At 38.3% G+C, this 26,317-nt stretch overlaps 1 long non-coding RNA gene across 3 annotated transcripts in view; it reads left to right on the forward strand.

Moving 5' to 3' along the window:
• LOC112670777 (uncharacterized) overlaps window positions 1–19,166 on the forward strand; it is a 60,975-nt gene extending 41,809 nt beyond the window's left edge. For 2 of the 3 annotated variants that reach the window (XR_003143205.3, XR_004804586.2), the window contains exons 5-9: window positions 8,527–8,615; window positions 12,269–12,400; window positions 14,564–14,736; window positions 16,715–16,796; window positions 18,889–19,166. This is a non-coding gene — a long non-coding RNA (uncharacterized LOC112670777). The remainder of the gene's footprint in view (window positions 1–8,526; window positions 8,616–12,268; window positions 12,401–14,563; window positions 14,737–16,714; window positions 16,797–18,888) is intronic. The other variant, XR_003143206.3, reaches the window with a different exon arrangement.
• The last annotated feature ends 7,151 nt before the right edge of the window (window positions 19,167–26,317 follow it).

The raw sequence follows: 26,317 nt of genomic DNA on the forward strand, positions 1-26,317 counted from the left end.
GCAAAATGGAACTGCCTCTTAATTCTGACCAGAGAGAAAGAAGTGGTTGCTGCTGGGCAGTGAGAAGACAGGTAGTCATAGGCTGGGGAGTCCCAGGCATTCGTACCTGCCTGAACAACACACCTAACATGCATGAATTGGTGAATATGTAGAGTTCGAAGTGAAAACAAAACAAAACAAAACAAAAGCTGGAAGTTCAATGACAAAAAAAAATGACCACACATTCAACATGTACTCAAAATCTGAGTAACAGAGAAGGGAGGGAAGAAGAGTGTTTATTTTGAACTATTCACATCTTTGGATCAATAATTTCACTTTGAAAAAATATACACAAGATATTTCTCAAAAAATATGAAAATATGTGCAAAGAGATGTTTGCAGAAGCATTATTTGTCATTGCAACAAAATGTGAAAAGTACTGCAATGTCCAAAAAAAGTCAGCATATTCACTCCATGAGCCTTATGAATCATGATGGTAGTTAGAAAGTATCTGTTATAACATAAAAATGCAAATGCTTTAAATAACTTAATATGAACTAAAACAAGGGAAGGTACAAAATTTTACTGATTCTCTTATGTACTCAAAAATATAAATGTATATACATATATTATCTGCTCCTTCCACAAATTTTAATTAAATGCCTCCTAATATATTCCAGGTACTAATCTAGGCGTAAAATGAGAACCGAACTAAACAAATGAAAATCCTGCCCAAACAGCTTCCTTTTTGGTAGGAAAAGGCACAAAAGATTCAGAGAAGTTATTTTTGGGTAGACAAACTATGAGGGATATACGAGTAATTTTTAAAAATTATTCTTTCTATACTTATCAAATGTCTCACAGGGAACATATATTACAGTCATAATGGGAATATAAAATACTAATTAGCTGAAATGCATGAGAATTTAATAAGAGTATTATATCTTGGTTTAATAAATGCATAATGTTCTAATCAAGGAAGGTAATACATTCCATTACGTGTTTTTAAGATTATACCTGAATATTACACACACTTCTATATACCTATTTTATTTTATTTTATTTTATTATTTTATTTGTATATACCTCAATTTAATTAGTAAATTAACAGTCAGGAATGCATTTGGAGCAAAATGACCTGAATGATAAGAAGTCTGAGCATTATGTCAAAAGTGATAGAGCTAAGGAACTGGAACATTTAGACTAAACACCGACAAAGACAATGAAAAAAAAAAGAAAAAGAAAAAGAGAAAATCTGAGGCTAATTCCTGTTCCACTGTTCCTAATAAAACTCAGAAAGTCACTCCTAGAAAATCATTTCATCCCCCAGATTCCAGGTGTGCGTGTCTGTGCGCGCGTGCACACGCTGGTGCGGAATACAGAGAACATCTCCCTTATCTGTCCTTAAATAGGTATGAGGCTCGACACTAAAAAAAAGAAGAAAAAAAGGTAAGAAGATCATAACTTTGAAGCACATGCTAATTAAAGGGGGGAAAGCATTTAATATAGAGTTTTTTTTATCAAGTGTTTCTATAATGCACAACCACTAGTAAATTTTTATAGAAATCCTACAGATGTCTGTCTACATGCATTCATACATATGGGAGCATGTTTATACAACTTTTTAAAAAAGATTATATGTACTTACTTGAGAGACAGAGAGCACGAGCCGGGGCTTGGCCGGGGGGAGAGGAAGAGGGCAGGCTCCTCTCTGAGCAGGAAGCCCAGAACCCTGAGCCAATGGCAGATGCTTAGCCAACTGGGTGTCCCTACTTCTATGACTTTTAACCAAAATGGTATTACAATGTACACAGCACTTGGTGATCTGGCTTTAAATTTTGAGTAACTGTCATTACATGTATTGTTCTGAAAAATGAAATTCAGGATAACGGGTCAGATATTGGCCTCAGTCTGAGGCTACATTGGTAAAACAGAATCCATCACGCATGAGCACAACGCTCCCAGTCTCTGTAATCCTCGGGCAGTTACTAACTGGCCACCTGATGTGGACATTTTGGCCAGAGCTCCCCGGGGAGGTTAGCCTAGAAAACTCTCCACCCTTTCCCACTATAAGACTCCATGATTTTATTTTGATTCTATAAATTGTCCAACTGGGGCCTAGATATGGTGAAAGGAGGAAAAATGAACATTTATTGAGACTCCCATGCCCTTTTGAGTTGTGCACTGACACATTATCTCATCTGATGCTAACAAGCCCACGTAATAATTATATTTTATAGCCCAGGAATAAGGCTCAGAAAAACTGAGCAATCTGTCCAAAGACAAATAACCTTTGAGCTACAGAATCAGAGTTTAAACCCTTGTTTTCAGAAAGTGCTTTCTGTTTACCCTCTAACAGTTCTGAGGAGATGCTTAAGATGCTGCTGCAGGGATAAGGGGGCACCTAAGAAAGCATCATTCTGGGACATTCGCTTGGCTTTAATAACAACAGCCCTGATTCATGTCTCACCTATTAGAGCTCATTTGAATCACTGACCCTACTAATTAAAAAAAAAAAAAAAGGTTTACAAAACAATACATTCCACCATGTGTCCTTCCCTGTGTTTGTCAGGGAAGCCTGGGTGGGAATTCCAACCACTTCTAGAAAGTCAACAGACTGAAGCCAGTGTTTGGACAGGTAGAGAATTAGTGCCATGGAGCCAAACAAGCCAAGACTCAGTCTAGGAGTCTAGAAAGTCTAGACCAGTACAGGAAACCTGAGGGTGCGTGGGGGGCCAGTGAGTTCAGGAGAAGCAGGCAGACCATGACCAAGTACAGACCAAGACCATGTCACCCAACAGCGCCCAAGAGAATCATGAGTTACCCTTGCAGGCAAGTGTGGGACCTCTCAGCCTGCAACTACTTTGCTGTAAACTGAGGCATTGCCCCTTTAGCCACTGCTGTCCTCATTCTAAACTTCTTTGAACAAATCCATCCTCTCTCATGTTTTTTACCTATGCTTAAAATCTCCAAATATGTGTCTGAGGCCGACATCTACTTAGAACTTTAGACCTCTGTATCCAGTTCCTTGCTCTTGTAGGCAAATAAATGTCCCTTAGACACCTTGCACGAAATTTATCTAAGATGCCTCCTTGTCTTTGCCTGAAATCTCCCTCTTGCCTTAGGTACTTCCTGTCTCTCTAAGGCAGAATCAGGAGACATCCTAAGAGACCTCCCTCCCCCCAATACCCAACCAACTAAAGTCTACAAGTTTTGCCTTCTCAATTCTTCTTAGATCCATCTTCGCATTTTTATTACCCGTGCTTTGAGCCCTCGTTTGTCACCTGCACTGGCTTGAGTGTCCCTCACCCAGTCAGGGTCAGAATTCCACACTGTGCCTATAGGACCCATGTCCTATAGATGCCTTGTGTAGGTGCATCTCCCATTCTCTTCCAGATCAATGCCAACACTCACTTCTCTTTGCCGCCTTATCCAAAGACTTTCCCAAAACCCTCAAGTTGGCTTAGTGGTCTTTCGTTGTACCTTGCCAATCACTCTGGCACGATATACATAAAGTTAGATGGGAGGCTTTGAGTGATGTTCGTTTTGAGGACAGAAACTAGATTTTTCATCTCTGTATCTCAAGTGTCTAAGTAACGACTGGATTCTCAATAAAATGAGCTCTCCTGGGGGCTCCTATATTCCGTTTCATTCAGTAGACTTTCATGGGATACCTTATAGATATTATAAATACAGAGTGAGAAGACCCAGACCCTGTGATTATAAGCAAAACTTCGAAAGACTGAACTCTGTCCCCATCTGCTACCCGTGTTCTGTATTAAGTCAGTCTTGGTTGTGCCTGGGCTGTGAGGGGGGCACTCTGAGATCACTGCCAACAGCAACCACCCACCCTGCCAGGGTGGTGACTCATATTAGGACCCACCCACTCCAGTCCCTTGGCCCTAAAAAGAGTTCTCATGTTCTACTTTTAGTTTATATTCCATGAGCCAATAGTTTTGCTAGTTTATCTCCTTTCTCCATCTTTCTTTTCCTAACGTGCCCTTCTGGGGAAATAAAAAATGTATCAAAGATATGCTTGATCCTGTAGTAGCCCTCAAATCATCCGTGCCGTCCAATTCTTACCCACAACACTCAAAGGTAAGCGGTAGGAGGTGCTGGAACCACAAATAACACCCAATGCTCTTTCCTGGCATTCAAATCTCAAGGTTGGAACAAGGTCAGTGATGGGCTGGAAGGAAAAGCTCACCATTGAGGAGAAATCTACATCTGCTCTGCTTCATGTCTCAAATGGTTTTTCTCTAGTTCAGAAAGTATTTTATGTCAAGAAGTCCATGTAGCCATATAACCGTTACCTGTAATAACTGGGATTATGAATGCATGGTTTACACAGTGATTTTAAAGTAAATTCGTTGAAAATAATTTTTCTTCTCTTGTATGAAAAGTGCTCCAAATGAACTGTACTTAACCAAAAGAGGCTTCAATAGTAAAGACTGTCTTAACCATGGAGTGAAAGGCGACACTCAGCAAGACTGTTGGTTCCCAGGCTGGTTAGAATCCACAAAGTCTGGGGCACTTCCTTTAAACAATTTCCCCCTGAGCCCCGACTCTGGGAAAGTGGCACATCTAGGATGCAATCCGGGAATTGGTATGTGTTTAATCAACACTTGGTTGGTGTTAAAGCAGCTAGTGTTTGGAGATACCCCCTAACATGTTTGCAAAATTAAAGTAGATGTTGGTCAATGTGAAATAGGAAGAGAGTAACTTTGTATTTTAGAATTGTTTTGTGGAATCTCGGCTCATGCACCGAAGAATCCAAGAATTATTGTTTTGCAGAACGACTTCATTTCTAGCTCCTAGCCCCCATTCTGCTTAAATCTTGAAGATATTACCTCAGCCCTTCCTGGAACCAATCCAGCGTGGGAGAACAGTCCTAGGTTCTTACACAGGAGCAAGGCGGCCAGGAAGGGGTCCATTTGGCCCTTGTCATCAGCACAGGGCTTTTGGCTCGGCCACATGGCTCTGCACATCCCAGAGCCCTTTGCTGGTTCTTTTGAGGTATAATGGAGGCAGGAAGACTTTCTTGGCTGCATGTGGCCACCTCTGCCTAGACTATTACCATACAGCTCTTTCTTCCTGGAGTCCTATCACCCTGACCCATCCCCTCCCACAGTACAGCTTTCAAAAAAGCAGGACTGAACTGCCTGCCCCTTCTGTCTTCAGGGGATGACCTACAAGCCTCTTTCTTCTCCACTTTCAGTAGTAACATTTTTCTAGATTAGAAAAGTCTTTCACACGTCATGTTTCTTAAAATCCTAACCCCACACCCCCTTACAAACACATCCCAGTCTAGGGCTTCTGGAAACCCAAGCTAGCAACAGTGGTACATTCACCCCATACCTCTCCTACGAGGCAACAAGGTAGGCACTTGGTGAATGGTAGGAAGGAAAAAGAAAATACAGGAGGACAGTACACGTCTTAAAATATTATCAAAACCACAGTTAAAGATGTATAAATTCAGTGTAGAATTAGAATTTCACTCAAATATTCTATAATTTCCTGGTGGCATCTGATATTCATGGACGTTTTAGGAAAGACGTCATTCCCAATCTGATGAAGTACATTTCACCAAACTTTATAGTGTGGGATCATTTGCTTGAAAGGATCAAAAACTCCTAGGTCAAGTAAGAAGGAAGTTATTTGAAGGTATTATCAGAGACAAGAAAGGACCAAAAACAATTTTTTTAAAGGGTGGAAGCTTGGGCACAGGAAGGCTGGAACTGAACTCAAAAATTAAGATCCCTCTTTTCTCTTCTAATATATACGGTCCCTCATGATCGATTTTCCCTGCATGTAGCCCTACTATTCTGCTTTCTCTAAAGACTGGCTTATTCTGTTTCTATGTGGATTCTGTAACTTGAAAATGGCTTTAATGTTCCACTGTATTGGCCTCATCTTTGGCTTGTCATGATTAAAGCCTTACCTTTGTTCATTTGATTAAGCTCCCCTGTGTTCCCAGAATGAATGATCACAAGGGAGAATCAGAATATTTCAATTTGTTCCCAGTGTCCATTCGGGTCCAATCAACTAGACCCCAAGAATCTGCATCTACTCCTTCTGGATGCTGTGAGTAGAATAGATTCTCCATAAAAAAGTGGCTTGGTCAGGAGGCTATGTTGATATGACCACTAAAATCGAAATCTCCATCATTCCTGAAATCTGAAAAAAAAAATTTATCTGGCACTTTCAAGCCTTCTGTATGCTATAAGGTTCCACTTTGCCCACAAAATGGCATGATTAAAAAAAAATAAAAAAAGAAAAAGAAAAAGAAAAAAAAAAAACAAATGGCATGATTATATCTTTTAAAATTACGTTGGTAATATCACAATTAATGATAATTAATTCTGAGATGGTCTAGCATCTCTAATTTTATGCAAATCCTAGCTATATATCCTTGACTTTTGAAACCAACAAGCCTACCCAACAAAAAATAAAAATAAAAATAGAGTTAAACACTGTCAACCCTAGATATCTTTTACTCATAAAGCACTTTTTATCAGTCAAACCAAAGTCTCTCCAGTGTTGAGAGCAAGAGGCGATCTTAGTTAATGTCTAGGATTGCCAAATAAATTTTGTCTTAATTTTTATATCCCATCGATGACAATCCAGCCATCCATAAATTATTTTTCGTTACAAATGTTCTAAAAGCTGAGGTTAACTTAAACGGATTTTAAAAGCCCTCTGCCACTAGGTGGCACCAAATAGCCATAATTCATAGATTGTATCATTAAACCCATCCACAGGCCATCTAAGGCCTATCATTCTTTCTTTCTTTGCCTATAACTTACAAATATCAAAAACAAATTATTTGCTCCCTTTCTAGAATTAAGCACGGAAGACTACGATATTTTTTCTAAATAAATAAAACTTCCTACTATTCCTTTTTAGCAAGTCCAAATGTATTCACGTAGCCTGTTTAATAAACTCATGGTAACATTATTTGTTGGATTTCAAAATATGTTACTCGGTTTTTTCCACTAAATGATGGCGGTGTTAGAAATACTCATTTTTTTAAAAAAAAATTATTTAGGAATATTTAAGACAGCCCTTTCTAGAGAGTTGTGTGTGCGTGTATGTAGGATCTGGTTCTACGGAGAGTCAGTCCCTGTCATTACAGAGTGTGCCTTTATTTCAGTAGTGCTGTTCTGGGTCCAAGGATGCTTCTGGAGTATGACACAGGTGCTGGGGCAGGAGGCGCTTCTCCCCACCCACGCCTGTGAACTCCCTCTGTAATACAGGGCTCACCACACTGCTGTAGGTTTTGTCACCTCAAGGTTTGACTACTGCCATGTCCTCTACCTTGGCTGACAGAGGAAAAGCGCTGGAATGTTCAGCTAGTACAGAATATGACAGCTTGTCTGTTTAGCAATGCCAGCCACACAGAGCACATTATACGGATGCTCTGTGCATAGCTCTGGCTTCCAACAGGCATCCTAGGGGTTCATTTTCATTTATAAAGCTCCCGAGGCCCAGGATTTGGAAGTAAGTCATACGACGACGGCCTCATTCCCTATCCTGGCAGCTTAAGGAATGTACCAGGTTGTCCTAGGCGGGATGATGAACTCCAAGTTCGAGGTCCCAGGCTCTTCCATTCAATCTCATTTTCCGGCTTGAAAAGAAGTGTATTACAGGGGAGATTTACAGGTGTGGGTGGGGAGAAGCCTCTCTTGCCAGAGCACCTATGTCATTCTTCACGACCCCGAATTTCCTTGAAAATGTGGGTCCTTAATTCAGACCTGACAAATAGTGTTTATTTGTGTAGGAAGGTAGACAGGGACTAGCAGAACACAGGGTCGTTTCAGTTTTGTCGACTGAGGGAAGTGATAGTCTAGCAATAGGTGTCTGTTACAAAAATCGCATGAAAAATGAAAATTAGGGATCCCTGGGTGGCTCAGCAGTTGAGCACCTGCCTTCGGCCCAGGGTGTGATCCTGGAGACCCGGGATCGAGTCCCACATCGGGCTCCCTGCATGGAGCCTGCTTCTCTCTCTGCCTATGTCTGCCTCTCTCTCTGTGTGTGTCTCATGAATAAACAAATAAAATATTTTAAATTAGGGATCCCTGGGTGGCGCAGCGGTTTGGCGCCTGCCTTTGGCCCAGGGCGCGATCCTGGAGACCTGGGATCGAGTCCCACGTCGGGCTCCCTGCATGGAGCCTGCTTCTCCCTCTGCCTATGTCTCTTCCTCTCTCTCTCTCTGTGTGACTGTCATGAATAAATAAATAAAATCTTAAAAAAAAAAAAAAATAAAATAAAATATTTTAAATTAAAAAAAAAAGAAAAATGAAAGTGACATCATAGCACAAAACCACAGTTTTTATGTACCACAGTCCCTTGTGATTATCATTCAGCAAACGTTTATTGAATGTTGAGTGTGATCAAGATACTATATCAGAGACTGCAAGACACTGCAGCAGTTATATAAATAGTTATTAAGTGGATAATCGTAACAAATATAAAACAATACTATTGAATGGCAAGGTTTTTAATGGAATCATCAGTATTGTTCCAAATAAGTTTTTGCTTTTGTAGAATCTAAAAGAAAGACAAAACTATCTCAAGGTAATAAACTTGCCTGTACTTCAAGCAACTAAAAAATACGAGAACTAAATTCAATACGGGTAAGTGAAAATACATTATCTTGAATACTTTCAATACATAATACCTACATATTGTGTGTGTATGTAATTTTCTCCATCAGAAACTACTGATTAGAAGAAAACAAGGGCTTAGCAGGTGTTCTATTTGTGCCTCTTCCAGAGGCATGCATTTCCAATTTCTTCAACATCCTGAAAAAAGAAAATCAGGTCAATTTGGGTATATTCCCCGGATCAGAATCTAGCATATCTGAGAAAGACTCGTGCTTTCCTACTTCCAAACTTAGTTAATTAATTAGTTAATTAAAAGGCTCTACATTTACCAATAAAAAAAATAAGTTTCAAAATAATGGCCAAAAAAACAAAATAATGGCCAGGGAAACCACAGTAAGAAAAATGACATGTGAATGCAGACACATTTCCTTTAATTCTAACTGAATGATGTTTTCTTTAATCAGGAGTGGCGATAGTAAACAGGTATTTTTAACTGCCAGTGAGAATGACTTTTACAATATTAGAACGTTAAGACAGAAATAAATTTTTGTGTAAACAAAAGCAATGTTTATTTTAATAAATTTTGGTTGTTAAGTCTTTTAAGTTACCGTACAGCCAAAGAGCTCTAGATCTTCTCTGGAGTCCCTTCTGTTTCACTTGCTTTGCCGATCTCTTTTTCCAGTATCTGTCATCACTTGTGGTTTTCTTTCCTGAATCAAAAATAGGTTCATATTTGGTTTTCTGATTATGTTCAGCCAAAATGGTCTTTCAGCAGTTGCTTTTCCAGGAGTGATGGAAATGTTGTACCCACAAAATACATCCTTGAGTTCTTCCACCTAATGTTTGTTAGGATACCCAGGTGATGGACCCTTAGGCTTCAGTTTGGGTGTCATCTGTTTCCCTCATAAAGCTGACAAGAAAACCAATAGTGAGTATTGGTTTCAATGGCCAGTGACCTCTCTCTAGAGCTGCATTATTAGAGGTAATAGGTTGCATGTCTATAAAAATGCATGGAAGCAACTGATGAAATTTCTTCTGCTGCAAAGTCAGTAGTCTCCAAAACAGGCTATACACTTCACTCCTAGATTTTGCCTGTAATGTAGAGAACTACCTAATACTAAGACAGCTGCTATAAGGAAAAGGGGGAATTCCACAAACAGATCATCTTGAATATATAATTTTCACATAGCCATAGAGCTGGCACCATTGTTGACCTGCTACAAAATAACATGAATTTTTTTAAGTTTTTTTTTAATTTTTATTTATTTATGATAGTCACACAGAGAGAGAGAGAGAGAAAGAGAGAGAGGCAGAGACACAGGCAGAGGGAGAAGCAGGCTCCATGCACCGGGAGCCCGACGTGGGATTTGATCCCAGGTCTCCAGGATCGCGCCCTGGGCCAAAGGCAGGCGCTAAACTGCTGCGCCACCCAGGGATCCCAAAATAACATGAATTTTGATTAAAAATATATCATTAAAAATGTGTCTAGACATGGCTAGAGCAAATCCTCTTAATTTGGTTTCACAATTTTAATTTCCAAGAATAAGAAGAATAATGGCTAATACTTTCAGAAAATTTACTCAGTGTACCAGAAACTACACTAAGCATCTTACTTACCTCCATTACCTATTACTATTTGTAAGATGCTATAGTAGGGATTTGTTATATACACAAGTCTTGGGCAAAGTCACACAGCTAACTCTTAGATTTGAGCCCAGACAGAGAAGGGAGCCTGTATTTTAAATCATTTCAATATAGGGGCACCTGGGTCATGGAGTCGGTTAAGCATCCAAGTCGGTTTCCGTTTGGGTTGTGATCTCAGACTGAGATCGAGTCAGAGTCCACTTAGGTTTCCCTCTGCCCTCCCCCAGTGCTCTCTCTCCCTCTCTCTCAAATTAATACACAAACAAACCTTTAAAAATAATCATTCCAATATAGAGCTCTGTATTTAATAGCATAGCTTTCATGTCAGTAATTATTATTTTTAACCAACAGGTAATGCTTTGTTTTTCATCACTATAAAAACTCCATTTTACTGGCTTCATTTCGTTTTATCTTATCTATTCCTTTTATTTATGTAACAATTCATGAATATATCCCCACTGAAAAATATTTAAGCAAGAGATATAAAAGATCAAAGTCACCTCTCACTTCCCCATTCTGAGTTCCCATCTGAAGGACAACATATGTTAAGATTTTGTTGTATGCCCTTCCAGTCCCGTTGCTAAGAACTAACACACATACACATAGAAATATTTTTTGACAACTCAATTGTACTATGCCCACTCTTCTATTTTAACCCCTTTATATATTGAACATACATTGAAGTGCACACACAGAAATATCATTTTCATGTATTCATAACTATACTATACCCATTCTTCCAATATTGTTTTTTAATAATTATATTACACTTTGCTCATAAATCTTCCACATTTTTTTTCAGCTGTTGTCCGACATTTCATAATGTAGATGCAACACATTTACTGAATTCCTTAACTACTCAACAAATGTCACTTTTCTTTTGCTATTGTAAATCTGAAAGTGACCTTCTAGTACTATGACTGCTATACATACAATCGCGTCTTTCTCTGAAATAAATTCCTAGAATCTTAGTCTAAGAGTGTATACTATACACACATACATATGCGTGCTACATATGGTGTAATACGTATATACATACATCATTCTGTGTATATGTGTAGACATAGTATATGTACATGTACATACTATATATGCATATAAACTTGTTTTCTAAATGTTGACACCTACCACTCAGCTTCTGAAAACTTTTATTCTTTGCACTTTCAGCAACAATGTGATGACACTGCATAGTTTTCTCTGTGCTCTCAAACTCTAAAATTTACCAATTTTAGGTGTTTTTTCCTGCCAATCTGATGCATAATTATAGTTCATTGTTGTTGTAGTTTCCATATTTTGAACACTGGGGAGAATACAGTGATTTATTTTACATTTGATATATTTTGCCAGTGTTTAAGTATTAAGAGGTTAAGGTAAAAATATGGATTTATAGCCTCTCTTTAAAAGTCAGAAGACCGGGCAACATCAAGCCTATATTCCTTGGCACAGTACCCTGACACCAAGCAGTGCCTATGCCACCTACATGGAGTGTGCCCTCCCCATTTGCCCTGGGATGGGCTGAGTTTCTCAACTCCATTTCCTCCAAAAACCTTTAGACAATTTGACTTGGCTACCCCTGGACTAAACTAGTCCTTAGCCTATAAAACTTTGATGTAATTTTTTAAATTAAAAGTTCACCTTTTATTTCCTTTCCCCATTAACCCATTTCATTCGCAAACATGGAAATCATGGTCAGATGATTCCTGCCAAGAATATATTTTCTTTAATCAATACTTTAGAGCCACTTCTTTGGGTTTTTTTTTTTTTATTCTACACATTGTTTTAATGTACGACTAATATTTGATCGGGAAATTTTATTTCTATGTGTAACAGAAGAATAGATTTTCACTGAAGTCATTTTTAAGTCATTTTGCAATTTTTAAGCCTGATTTTAAAATAACAAATACCAAAAATATTTTAACTGATATTTTAAATTCTCATAGACTGTTATATACTCAATCATCCCCTTAATACCTTGAACAGTGACCTCATTAAATTAGAAAGTACTTTTCTACATGTTTTTGTTCTGTTTTGTTTTTCAGTCTCCATTTCACAAAAACAACACGTGGCCATAGCTATACTTTCCTCTGGCATTCGAGGATGTGGGAAATTTCTCTTGTGTTTGTTGATCAGAGCTGGCAGTTGGAGAAGAATTCTCTCAATGGTGGATAAGGGTAAGGAAGGCAGACTAGAGCCCTGCCATCATGAGACTTACATTCAAATAGGAGAGAGAAATAATAAGCACACATGTATTTGTTGAATTAATTAATTAGCTAACTAATGAAGAAAATATTTCCTTTTTAAAAAAAAGAATTTATTTATGTATTCTTGGGAGACAGAGAGAGAGAGAGAGACAGAGACAGAGACACAGGCAGAGGGAGGAGCAGGCTCCATGCAGGGAGCCCGATATGGAACTCGATCCCAGGACTCCAGGATCATCACGCCCTGGGCTGAAGGCAGGTGCTAAACTGCTGAGCCACTCAGGCTGCCTGAAAATATTTCTGATAATGATAAGGTGCTACAAAGCTCAGCAAAGGGACTGAGAAGATAAGATGATGTCGTGAACAGAAAACAAGTTAATAATTCAAAAATTATTCTACTTAACTCATCTTTTAACAGAATCATCCCAAATTATAGGCATCATAATTCTATAAAGATGTTTATAAAATAGAATGCACTTACACAAAAGAAATAAGATAGTGAAGGGTTGGAGGAAGATGCCATATAAAGAATAGCAAAGGACTTTCTGGACTGCACCACAAGATCCAAGGAGAAGCATGACACGTAGGTTTAGATATTTGGAAAGTTGTCACAAAATAAAAGGAACAGAACAAATCTATGTTTCACATAGGAAGAACTAGACAAGGAATAATAAGAGAAAAGATAAAATTAATATGTATTGAATTTTCACTATTTACCCAGAACTGTATGCTGTTTTACAAATACTTAATATTGTTATGATTCTTTCGATATTTTTTCTTTTATTCCTTTTTATCAGAGCATTGAGTTCCAAGAAGTTACACACACACACACACACACTCAGATTCATACAGATAGTGAATGGTGATGCTGGAATTTGGCCTTGGACCTTCTCCGAAGTTAATGTTCTTTCCTCTGACACCCTAATCCTTCTTGGTTTTGGCTTAATATAAAACAGAACTGTTTAACATCTGAAAATGCTCCACCTGGTGAAGTAGGAGACTTCCCATTGCTGAACCATTACTGAAGAGGTACTTGGGCGAGATCACTGCACCGTGTGGAAAGTCGCCCCCAAGGGCTCCTACAATCCTCAGAGACTGCAGTTTTCACTAGCTGAGTTAGGAGGGCATAGTCTCCAGCACCCTATCCAATTGGTAGGAACTGCACACATCAGCACAGTTTACTTCACAGGATTAGCAAATCATCACCTATTAGAGATCTGGTCCCTGTAGGATTTGGAAGCCTGTTCCATAAGTGGGAAACCCTGAAACAGAATGAGACTACTGTATTAGACACCAAAGGGAAGTGGGCTAGCCCCAAAGAAAAACTGCACCTACTTCACAGTTTTGACTAGGACCAGATTGCAAAACACCTTCCCAATTCTGGTATGGTTTTCATTTTCCAATGTTGTAATTACCTAGTGACATCAGGTCTAAATATTGGAGACCCAGCAAGAATGAAAAAAAATATTTTGTAATATCAAGGGTTTTTGTTTTGACTTTTTTGGTAAACATGTCCTCAAATAGGACATACCCAGGATATTTCACATTTCACATTGTTTTTATCTATCAGTAATGATGGGTTTTTCCACCTTAGGTAAAATTATCAAAAAGTCGTAATATCTTCAGTTTAGTAACTAGTTCTTTGGAGTAGACAAAACTTAACACATACCCTTTAAATCTTAGTTTTCAATCTGTTGTGAGTTTTTACTTCAAACTAAAAATAATTTTTAAAATAATTTTAAAAATCTAACCATAGACTTGAACACTAAATGTTCAGTGGTTAAGAATTTCATAGTTTGATTTTGTGCTATATTGATACATATGTATCTTTTTATTGGTTTTAAATGTATGGACCATTAATATCCTCCAGTGACTATTTGCAATATGTTGCTGAATTGGTTCAAACGAGAGACTAATCCGGGACTCCTGTGTGGCTCAGTCAGCTAGGCATCGGATTCTTGATCTCAGCTCATGTCTTGGGCTCAGGTCTTGAGCTCAGGGTCATGAGTCCTGGAGTCTCCTGAAAAAAGGGGGGTGGAGAGAGACTTATCAGCTTTTGCTACACCTTTCATGATTTTATTCAATTTTTTATTTGATTAAATTTTGATTTTATTTACTTAAGTTCTGTTTTGTAAGGTTAAATAATCCTGGTTGCCGGAGTTTCTGATTATTGCACACGGAAGTTCTGCTTTACTTCAACCACAGTTTTGCCTTCACTGGCCGTCTTAATTACATATTCAAAGTAAGATGAGCAACACTGAGGTTGGGCCTCACTTAGCTAATGAGATTGGACTGAATCATGGCCCAGGGTAAGTTGGTTTGCTAATTTCTTAGAATTAGTAGTGCTAGTCTAAAAACTTTAAGAGTGATGTAAAAGAGGGAAAATTAAGGTAGTTTGCCTTTAGTTCCACTTGAGTTTGGGAACCTGGCATTAAAGAGGCCAACCAGAATCCAAATGAATATTAATTTAACAATTAATGAGCAGAAGAGAGAATGGGGGGAAATCTTCAGAAAGACTATCAATGCATTTTTGTACTTCCTACCATTCTCCAAACTTTAATTTGTGAGGACATGTTTCATCACACTTTCAAATTAGCCTAGATTCTATAAATTTTTCTTTTTCATTAATTTTGCCTGCAAGGTATACAGCTGCCAAATATTTCATGTAACAATTTTATATCGTCAATTCACGTATAATAAAAGAAAAATAGTATTCTAATCCCAGCACAAGCACACACATACACACACACACACATATATCTAGTGATTTAGCAAAAACGTTTTTGCAAAGACTATTAGCAATGTATCATGTTGAAATTATTAAAGTATAATAAAATAATGTCCTATTATTAATATTTATACTAATAATAAGAGACCAACACTTCATGTATGAAAAATAAAGTCATATTGCCATCCTCAAATATGCATGTGATTTTACCAATAGAAGCAGTATAAATATAAGTAGCATAATGCAAGAAACATTACCATTCATTAAATCAACAAATATTTATTTCTTCTTAAATGCTCTGTTAGTTCATGGGAGCATCTTGATGAATAAAACTGTTCCTGCAATTGAAAATCTTGCCTTCCAGCAGGGAAAGAGACATAAATAGATGATTTCTAAAACCATGTGCTATAATGGTTCTCAGAGAGTGGTCTGCAGCCCAGCATCATCAGCATCCCCTGGGAACTTAGACTTGCAGATTCTGTTTGCACGGCAGACCTACTAAATCAGAATCTGTGCACATGATTTTGATGAAGTTTGAGAACCACCTTGCTACACTTTTATGTAATCCATAGAGAGTAAAATTTATCATCACAGGTGCATTATAAGTGTTGCTTAGGGGACCTTTAAGAGTGTGACACAGGACACATCAAGTCTCCCAAAAAACTGCTGATCTATTTTCAGCTCCTTCCTCTGGTGGGATGAGACTCTTTCTGACACTGGGAATGTAAGGGATGCATTTAGGTAGGCCGTGGAGGTGCCCAACAGAAGAATGCCTTCTGAGATAGGCAGGTGATGGGAACCAGGAAGCAGATATTCCAGTGTGCTCCCTTGAGGTACTTACCTGGGTTTATAAAATGATGGACTTTGGGGACGTTCAGCAATGCATAGATGGACTGAATCTAGATACCTGCTGAGGCACAAAATGCCAATAAGAATTGTTCTGTCTCACAGCAAGACAGAGACCACAAATGATGATGGTACAGATGCTCCAGGGAGAGCCCAGCACTTAAGCGTCCAGTCATACTAATGCCAATAGTCCCTGGAGGCTACAAATGGACCCTGACAGGAACAGACACCTATTCTGAACTGGGCTACCTGGTGGTAGATGCAAATCATCAGATTAATATATAGAGGGACTGGAACAGAAAATACTGCACCATTTTGGACTGAGTCACATTTCTTCAGACCAAGCAGCACACTTTACAGCCCATAAATGTCCAACGACAGGCTTAAAAAAATGTCATCCTTCAAGTAATGGTTTGATAGAGGATTAGAAAGGATAACTGAAATATTTGTTATTTGCTTGGCCTCTTTAATGGCAGGTTCCCAAACCGAAGTGGAACTAAAGACATGAAGGGCAGGCTTACACACATTCCCAAGTGTGTGCTCACACTCACTATGAGGGAGGGCTGGAAGAGGATCCCCGGGAGATAGATTCCACAGCTGTTCCAGAGGATCTGAGGAAGGGGAGGTGGGGGAGGATACTAGTGTGACCGTACAATCCTTCCCCTGGGGGGAGGGTATTGGGATGACTATACTTTTCTCATTTTCCCCCACAGCACCTCAACTTTCCCTTTTCCAACGAGATGCAGTAGTAACAGGGCTGTCACTGTGGGTGCTGGGACGAAGGATGATCCCTAAGTAAGAAACTGGAACTCTACCTTTTAAAGCTTCTGTCAGAATTCCTAAGGCCTGATGAGGTATATTGTGCCTTTATCCCACCTGGCAAACCTGGGTTGACAGTCAAAGCGGCTACATCATCCAGTGGTCACCATAGTCCACTAGTTCTGTGCTCACTCTATGTGAACAGAAGCGGGCTGAGCAAGAGGTACTTGCCAGGCTAGTATTGCTACTGCAATCTGGACTGGCACAGTGGCTGCACCTAACATCCCTTCCAAAGGCGAAAACACTTAGTTATAGGGACTTCTGGGTAGCTCAGTGGTTGAGGGTCTGCCTTCAGCTCAGGGCGTGATCCCAGGGGCCTGGGATCGAGTCCCGCATCAGGCTCCCCTCAGGGAGCCTGCTTCTCCCTCTGCCTGTGTCTCTGCCCCTCTCTGCGTCTCTCATAATAAATAAATAAATAAAGTCTTTAAAAAATAACCCACTTAGATATACATGTACAGAAGGAAGAATATAAGGGTAGAAGAATGAACAAATGGATTATTCAGTGAGGAAAATCCTATATTGCATTGCCTCATCAAAAGGCTCATAGCAAGAGTTGATATCATCTCTTAATTTAATTATGCCAAGTATCTGAAAGGCTGAAGCCACTTCTGCTTTGGGAATCTTAGAAGGTTGAATGGAAGCCTGCAAACCCGAGCAGCACCTCTCCGGGAGACATTTGGGTCATACAGTACAATGAGGGACTGGACTAATTGCTAATGACTAAGTAGTAATCTAGTAATGTGCTAATACCTCTTGACACCTTTTTTCAGTGTATAACTGTGACACTGGCATTGTTGGTAGGATTATAATACTTAGATTGACTGTCAAGTGTATTGGAAGACCAGCTAAAGCCTCCTTGAGATGTAATACTGGTGGGAAATGATTCGCCTGAGAGAGAACTGCATTTAGCTAACCAACAGTTACTTAACTACCCTAAATGGTTCCTCACAAATTTATCAAAACATACAAATAGTGATAGATCAAAGGACAAAAATATGAAGATTTATGTAATAGCTTTAGAGGATGGATTCATTTTTTTATTATTATTTATTCATGAGAGAGAGAGAGAGAGAGAGAGAGAGAGGCAGAGACACAGGCAGAGGGAGAAGCAGGCTCCATGCAGGGAGCCTGACATGGGATTCGATCCCGGGTCTCCAGGATCACGCCCTGGGCTGAAGGCGGCGCTAAACTGCTGAGCCACCCGGGCTGCCCAGATTCATTTTTTTCTTAAAATCTATCCCTACCCCCACACTGTCTCCTCCAAATGTTAGGCATATTTATGATGATAATATTGCTGTGTCTGCCATAAACGCTATATCAAATGTGGACCTTCAGACAAACGTAATTGTTTTGTTGTAAGAGAGCCTTGGCCAAAGGCTGGTTGTGGCCCGTGGGGTAAAGAATTTGGTATTGCCCGAAGGTCTGGCCTTTGCTTTCAGTGTCTAGGAAGTAATCAATGTCATAACTGACAGAAGTGTCCTTGTTTGGCATGGGGCGTGGCCACACTAGATTTTAGCATATGGCCTGAGCTTGTATAGAACTTACCAAAAAAACAAAAACAAAAAACAACAACAACAAAAAACCCACCTGCATAAAAATGCTGTTGCCCTAGAGTCAACAAGACAGCAGTCCCTCTCACAGTAGTTTGAGCATACTTCATGCCAACAAGGCAAAGAATAAAGGGAACTGGAAGTCCAGAGGATACGCAACTTGAGGGACTTCACTGGGAGCTTCCCAGGGTTATAATGACATTTGTGTGTGTGCGTGTGTGTATGTGTGTGTTCAAATGGATACATCCTACGTGGAGTCCTTGGGTCTGGTTTAAATGAGTAGCTACAATATATAACCAGCAAGGGCAATTCTTGGCAAGATTTGGGAGAGTTCCTTTACCTTCTTTGATTAAGTTAATTGGGGTAATGTCTACTCTGCCTGGCAACCTCAGCAATGTTGTTTTGAGGCTCAAGTAACACGTATCAAAGCACTCTATCAACTGGAAAGTTCATGTAAAAGTAAGATCTTCATATTCTGTACCTTTGACAGTGCATCTCTCATTTGCTTTTCCCGATAGGAGAGCTCTCTGGATCCCTAAAACAGCCACATCTACACGCATTTGAAGAAGCTTGCATTCTTTGATCTCATTTGTTTACACTTCTCAGTGGGATTTGATTTGAAGGAAAAAGTTCTGCTGCTTCAAATTTTTTAAATGTTCTTCAAAACATTCTGGGCCAAAATGTGGCATATCATTAATACTTACGTAACTTTTTTTTTTTAACCTGAATCTTCTTTCAGTACATATGACTCTTCTTTCAGTACAAAGTTTTCAATGAATTGTGGTTTTTTTCTGCAATAGGCTTCATTTAATAAATTTTATCCCATGTCTATATTGAAATATAGTATTAAATGGTCTCATTCATTCATTAGAATGCATTTATTCAATACATATTTATTAGGTTCAGTCCATATAGGATATACAATCTATGAGGCCACTGGAGAAACAACAGGAATTGATCCCTGCTCTAACGAGGCTTAGAATCTAGTGAAGAGAAAACTATTCAGAGAAAGACATGGAGATATTTTGCTTAATGGAATGTAAACAAAGTGCAGTGGGCGCTGGGGAGGAATAATCAAACCTGCCCCCAGGTTGGCCAGGAGAGAGTGCAATCTAGGCAACGGAGACACCACGTGCAACTGTAGGACAGTAATAGTGAAGAGGAAAAGCCTGAGCATGAAGGTAGGAAGAAGGGACAAGGCATAGAAAGGGCAAACCCCGACCAGAGGTGGAAGCAGCAGATTCAATGGATTTTTATGCTAAGGAGAAGATTTTAGATTTCACCCTGCATCTAGGCAGAGCTATAGGAGAATTTTGAACACAGTAGTGATTCTTACCCAACCTATTTGAGTTTTAATACATATAAGTCAATATCTTATGTGTGAGATCATATTTGTTTTCAGTCATAAAAGTATGTGTCCAATGAATGAATGAACAAACGAATTGCCAGATGGATGGATGGATGTTTTCCAGATCTCAAACCTGTTCCGTTACCATAGGAGAGAGTGCTAATTTCTTTGACTATGCAACTCCATTCACCACAGAATTAAAAAAAAAACAAAAAACTTAGGAATAAATTTAATCTGTACATGAAAAACCATAAGACTTTGGTAAAAGAAATTGAAGACACAAATAACTGGAAAGCTATCCTGTGTTCATGGATCAGAAGAATTAATATTGTGAAAATGTCCATAATGTAAGGAATAACAAGTGTTGGTAAGGATGTGGAGAAAAAGGAATCTTTGTGTGCTGTTGGTGGGAATGTAAATCAGTGCAACCATATGGAAAACAGTATGGAGGTTCCTCCAAAAGTTAAAAATGGAACTACCATATGACCCAGCAATTCTACTTCTGCATATCTGTCCAAAGGAAACAAAAACACTAACTTGAAAAGATACACGCACTCTCACATTCATTGCAGCATTATTTGCAAATAACCAAGATATGGAAACATCCTAAGTGTCAATGGATGATAATAGATACAGATACAGATTGGTGGTTGCCAGAGGTGAGGTAGGCAGTGGAAAAAATGGGTCAAGAGGTACAAAATTCCAGTTATAAGTCATGGGGACATAACATACAGCATGGAAGCTATAGTTAATAATATTCTATTACATATTTGAAAGTTGCTAAGAGAGTAAATTTTAAGTGTTCTCACCACAAATAATAAAATAATTATGTGAGATGATAGAAATCTTAACTAACCCTCAGTGGTGATCATTGCAACATATAAGTGTATCAAATTGATTTGCTATACACCTTAAACTAATACAATGTTATATGTCAATCATCTATCAGTGAAGCTGGGAAAAATAATTCACCTTAAAAGAATTGAATTTTACATTCTAAAGCATGAGATGATTAGCAATAATATTTCAGTTATTTACCAGATGATAAAATTCAGTTTTCAAGAAAATGTGTCCTATTTCTCTTACGCCTTAAGATACCCTTATCCCCCACCCCAACGCACACAGACACACGCACAGACACACACAGACACACCCCGATTTCTGTCCAGAGTTACTTGCTGTTCAATTTGCAAAGCAGAGACCTGCTCCTTGGCTGTGCACTGGGGTAAAGGCCTCTGCCAAGGTGACTTTGCCCTCCTGTTACTCTGACCACAGTGAGGCTTTCTCATCCATCCAATAACTTTCTGTTATAATTGCATCATCCCTTCCTTTCTTTGTGTTCAAGGCTCTGGCCGCTGATCACCATCTGTAAGGAAAAAGCTTCATTTTTCCATTATTATACACACAGCCCAGTCCCTTTCTTCTTTTTTTTTTCCAACATATACTCTCACTCCCCCTCACCCTTTTTCTCACTCTTATTGTCTCTTCTTTTATCACAGTTCCTTTTTGCCTGACAGTGTCTCATAAAATTCACTGGGGTTAAATCCTTTGATGATTCTTCTTCAAGTGCTTCCTCTGCCCAAATTGTATGACATTTTTGTTTTAGATACGTTTTACATTTTCACTGGATTCAAAGTCTAGTGAATTTTTCACATTGCTTTTCTGGTACTCTGTATTTTTCCTGCCCATTTTAATTGCCTGATTATTGAACAAATCTTCTTCAATTAGCCCTTTCTACATCCATCTGGCATGTGCTTCAGTGGAATAAAAATGAACATTGGTAGAGATTAGGTCACTAAAAACTGCTTGCTACCGATGGCAGTGATGATGAAGTGGGAGAATTTTTCACATTCAGATTTTATGTTTTCTTGGGTTTCTTAAATTCTATTTTTCATTTGTCCAACATAAATAAAGAGTTCTCTGATATTATCAATGTTTGCATTGATTTGGCTTGTCTGAGATTTTTGATTAGTTGGTTGGTTGCCCATCCTTTATTAGTTTTTAAAACCTGGATAATAAATCCATACGACTGAATTTATTTTTTTAACATGACCTAAGACAAATTACTTAACTTCTGTGAGCCTTGGTTTTCTCATTTGGAAATGGCAAATAAGATCTAGTTCACAGATATTTGGGAAGGACTAAATCAAAGGCAGTGTACAAAGCACCAAGCTTACTGCTTGGAATATCTTAAGTGTTCAATAATTGTTAGTTTCCTTCTGTCTTCTTTTTCAATAAGGTTATTATGTTTTTTTAATATAGAACATTTAGATTCTAAGAATGTGCCTTTATCACTATCTTCAAATTACTTTCATAGGTAGCTTTATGGTTATGTTAATAATATTTATCTTTTGAAATGACTGGAATTGAGAAAAACACAGGATTTTAAAATTAATTTTGAGTCTATCAGTTTTTTTTAACACATAGCTATCAAAGGCCCAGATGTGCACCATATGAGTTGATGAAAATGTACATAGGAAGTTGTGATAAAAGCTTTTCTTTTTAGTCTATCATATCTTAAATTCAAGGTTACTCTTATACAGCTGGTATACATTAAATATAAGATTTTGAGTTATATCAAGAATGGTTGGTCTAAAAAGTATGGAAAAGTTGAACAGAGGACTGGGAACATTTCTTCCTGGGATAGAGTGAAGTTGAGATGGAATCTTTCTATTTCTAGAGCATCTCTTCAATATGGACAAGACATCACAATTAGAGGGAAAAATATTTAGAGAATTATATTTTGCCCCAAATGTAGACATTTTTTTCATCTACAGTCTGTTTTAAAACCAAACAAATGAGTAAAAATTCATCATGTTCTGGTAACATGGCATATACTTGTCACAGTGCCACTGGAAAAAGTGCATTGCTTTAAAACTACCTGAGAAGATAGAAGTCAAAAGAGACCTCAAATGATAAAGAAATGTAAATTAATAAGCTCAAGGGAAGGTATTGTGGCCAACAGTATTCGTTCCATATCTATCAGCCATTCCTTCTAATCTATTTTCTAACAGAACCCTAATTTGTCTCACTTGGCAATGGACTCAGCCCCAAGTGATGAAATGTGATTGTTTCAGGGAAGCCAATCATTAAAATTTTGCCTCTTTCTCAGCTGTTCTTGAGCTCATGGTGGCATAGTTCAGAGCAATGAGACATGAGGGGATGTCTGCTGGGGAGCTTTGGCAAAGCTTTCTTTCTTATAAAAAGGCACGAGAGAGGACATTCTGAAACTGGCCTGTCCCCCCTTTTCTTGCTTTGAATGTAAGGCCTGGAGTTTTTTTGTAAGCGTCAGGTTGCAAATGTAAAGTGAAGAATTAACACACCCATGTTGATAGAAAAAAAACAAAAACAAACTTATCTGGGTCACTTGATAACATGTTTAAATCCCTGGACCAACCCTGAAGTATGCATCTTCAGATTTCTTAAGGCATAATAATGCCCTTACGGTTTAAACCACTGTTGTTCAAATAAGCTATTGCTTAAAAGCAAACAAATTCCTGAATGACACAAGGGTTCTCTTTTTGCTTTGAGTTTTGTTATTACAGTTGTTGCTGCTGGTGGTCTTTCGTTTCGTTTTTGTTTTTAAGATTTTATTTATTCATGAGAGACACAGAGAGAGGAAAGAGAGAGAGAGACATAGGGAGAAGCAGCTCCATGCAGGGAGCCCAACGTGGGACTCGATCCCGGGACCCCAGGATCACGCCCTGGGCTGAAGGCAGGCGCTAAACCGCTGAGCCACCCGGGCTGCCCTTGTTTTGCTTTTTATACAGTGTAACATAAGCACAACTGTTTGAAGAATGAAAAATTCGGAGAGCCCTAACCTCCAAAAATTGGAAGCAACCCAAATAGTCATTGGTAAGTGAATAAGACATTGTAGTACATCTGTTCAGTAGAATACCACTTGGCAATAAAAAGGAATGAACTATTGATACATATAATGTGGATGCACATAAAATCATTATCCTAGTGAAAGAAGCCAGACCTAAAAGACATATAAGTCAATTCACATGAAGTTCTAGAACAAGAAAAATTTATCTGTAATTTGCTTAGACATCAAGAAATAAGCATAACTTCCTTAATAAGGAAAGAGAAGTGTTGTTGTTTTTTTTTTTTCTTGAATACCATCCAGGGACCTAAATAGATTGTTGCAGTCTGTGCCAGCAGCTCTCTCTGCTGGCTTTATTACAATCCATTATCTCCTCCTGTAATCCTTGGCTTTCTGTGTCAGTTATACACATTTTTTAAACTTTTAATTTTAAAAGAATTATATTGCTACAGGAACATTAAAAAGTAATACAGAAAGGTTCTATGTACTCTTCATCCAGTCCCCCACAATGGTTACACCTTATAGAACTATATTTTAACACTGAAACCAGGAAGCTGACACTGGTTTGTGTTACAATGTGTGTATACAGTTCTATGACATGTTGTTATGCATGTATTTGTGTATCCACCACACAAGACATAGAATGGTTCCATCACAGTGATGATCTTTCCTTTGTAGTCATACTAACTCCCTAACCCTGGAGTCATACCAACTCCAGGGTCTTAACCCCTGGAATCCATTAATCTGTTCCTTATCTCCACAGTTTGGTTATTTTGAGAATGTTATATAAGTGGAGTCCTACAGCAGGCGACCTTTGAGATTGGTTTTTTGCACTCAGCCAAATGCCCTTGATCCAAGCAAGTTGTTGTATGTATCAGTTGCTCATTCCTTTTTGTTTCATGCGATCCATGTTACAGATGTACAACAGTTTTTAATCACCAAGTCATTGATGGATATTTTGGTTGTTTCAAGTTTTAGAACATTAAAAATGAAACTTCTATGAAAATTCTTGTATAGGTTTTTGGTGGACCTAAATTTTCATTTCATTTCTGGGATAAATGCACAGTAATGAATGCAATTGCTGGTTGTATTAGTGTATATTTCATTTTTTTAAGAAACTGCCATACTCTTTTCCAGAGTGGCTGTACCATTTTACAATCCCACCAACGATGTATGAAAGTGCCAGTTTCTCCACATCCCTTTTTTTTAAAAAAGATTTTATTTATTTATTCATGAAAGACACAGAGAGAGAGAGAGAGAAAGAGAGAGGCAGAGACACAGGCAGAGGGAGAAGCAGGCTCCATGCAGGGAGCCTGATGCAGGACTCAATCCCGGGACTCCAGGAAGATCCCTGGGCCAAAGGCAGTCTCGAAACCCCTGAGCCACCCAGGCATTCCTCTCCACATCCTTGCTAGCACTTGACATTTCCTTTATTTATTTATTTTTAATTTTATCCGCTCTAATAGGTGTGAGATAACTAGAAATGTTAAACATCTTTTCATGCGCTTATTTGCCATTTGGCAAATAATGTCTTTAATGTCTCATGTCTTTTGCCTATTTTCTAATTGAACTGTTCTCTCTCTTTTTTTTTTTATTCTTGAGTTTTGAGAGTCCTTTATATGTTCTGACACAAATCCTTTTTTCACATATGTGGCTTGCTAATATTTTTTCCTAGTCCATAGCTTGTCTCTTCAACCTTCTTAAACGGGTTCTTTCACAGAGCAAAAGTTTTTTTAAAGTTTTGATAAAGTCCAATTTACAAACTGATTTTTAGTATACGAGGCTATCAGTTTAGTATATACATGTGCTTTTGTCCAAGTAATAACCTTTCCTTTTCTGGATGCTTTTCCAATTTACTTTGTAAATAAATGAAACCATCAAAACCTAGCCTAAAAAGGACTTATCTCATAAGTAACCAAGTTACTTTAAATAAGTATTACCCAAATTAACCATGTTATCATTTACCTATTAATAAATTAAACACCTATAAGTTTATTACCTTTTTTTGAAAATTAGAAAACTACCAAAACCAGAATCAGTAATCAAAAACTGAAAATAGATTTATTTTTACTGTAGAAAATGTCATACTACACACAAGAAAAATGAAAATGTATTAATAACATACTTTCCTTATGTGGTTTGAAAAATTGCAGCATCAAGTCAACTAATGAGTACTTTTTTCAGTACACTTTTAGTAGTGATTATATGGTAATCTCAAATCTCTCTAATTGAGGTGAACTATTTTTCATGGTAAAACTATTTTTGTTTATATCATCATTATCAAAAAAACAATGAATATGTTCAACTATGTCTCTTCTTACATGCTTTTTCCAGTTTGTATTTTAGAAATGTAGGTCCCTAGTTGGCAAAATTATAGTGACACCTATTCTGTTCAATGCCTATGAATGGTAAAGACGGGATTCACCTGAAATGCTTTTAACTGAGCCTGTTCCACCAAATCTCCACACACAGCTTTCTTCTTACAAGCCTCTTAGACCTCATTTTATGCTTCATGGCTAAGGTATGTGTGGAGAAACAAATGTACCTGATTGTCTTATTTATTCACCTCAAGATCTGCTCTTGCCACGAGTGCCCTAGAAACAGGCACTGCTCACAGAATGAGCAAAGTAAGGAAACACCCCTGCAGCCCAGGATATTCTCAAGGAAGCACTTCCTGAGGTTTCGCTGGGGAAGAGAACGGGACCAGTAAGCTTGTTCTAGTAAGTGTGCATGGCACTTGTTTTCTCTTCCAGCTGAGTTAGCTCTTGACATT

Source organism: Canis lupus, chromosome 14 (assembly GCF_003254725.2).
Source record: "Canis lupus dingo isolate Sandy chromosome 14, ASM325472v2, whole genome shotgun sequence".
Taxonomy (NCBI): Eukaryota; Metazoa; Chordata; class Mammalia; order Carnivora; family Canidae; genus Canis; species Canis lupus.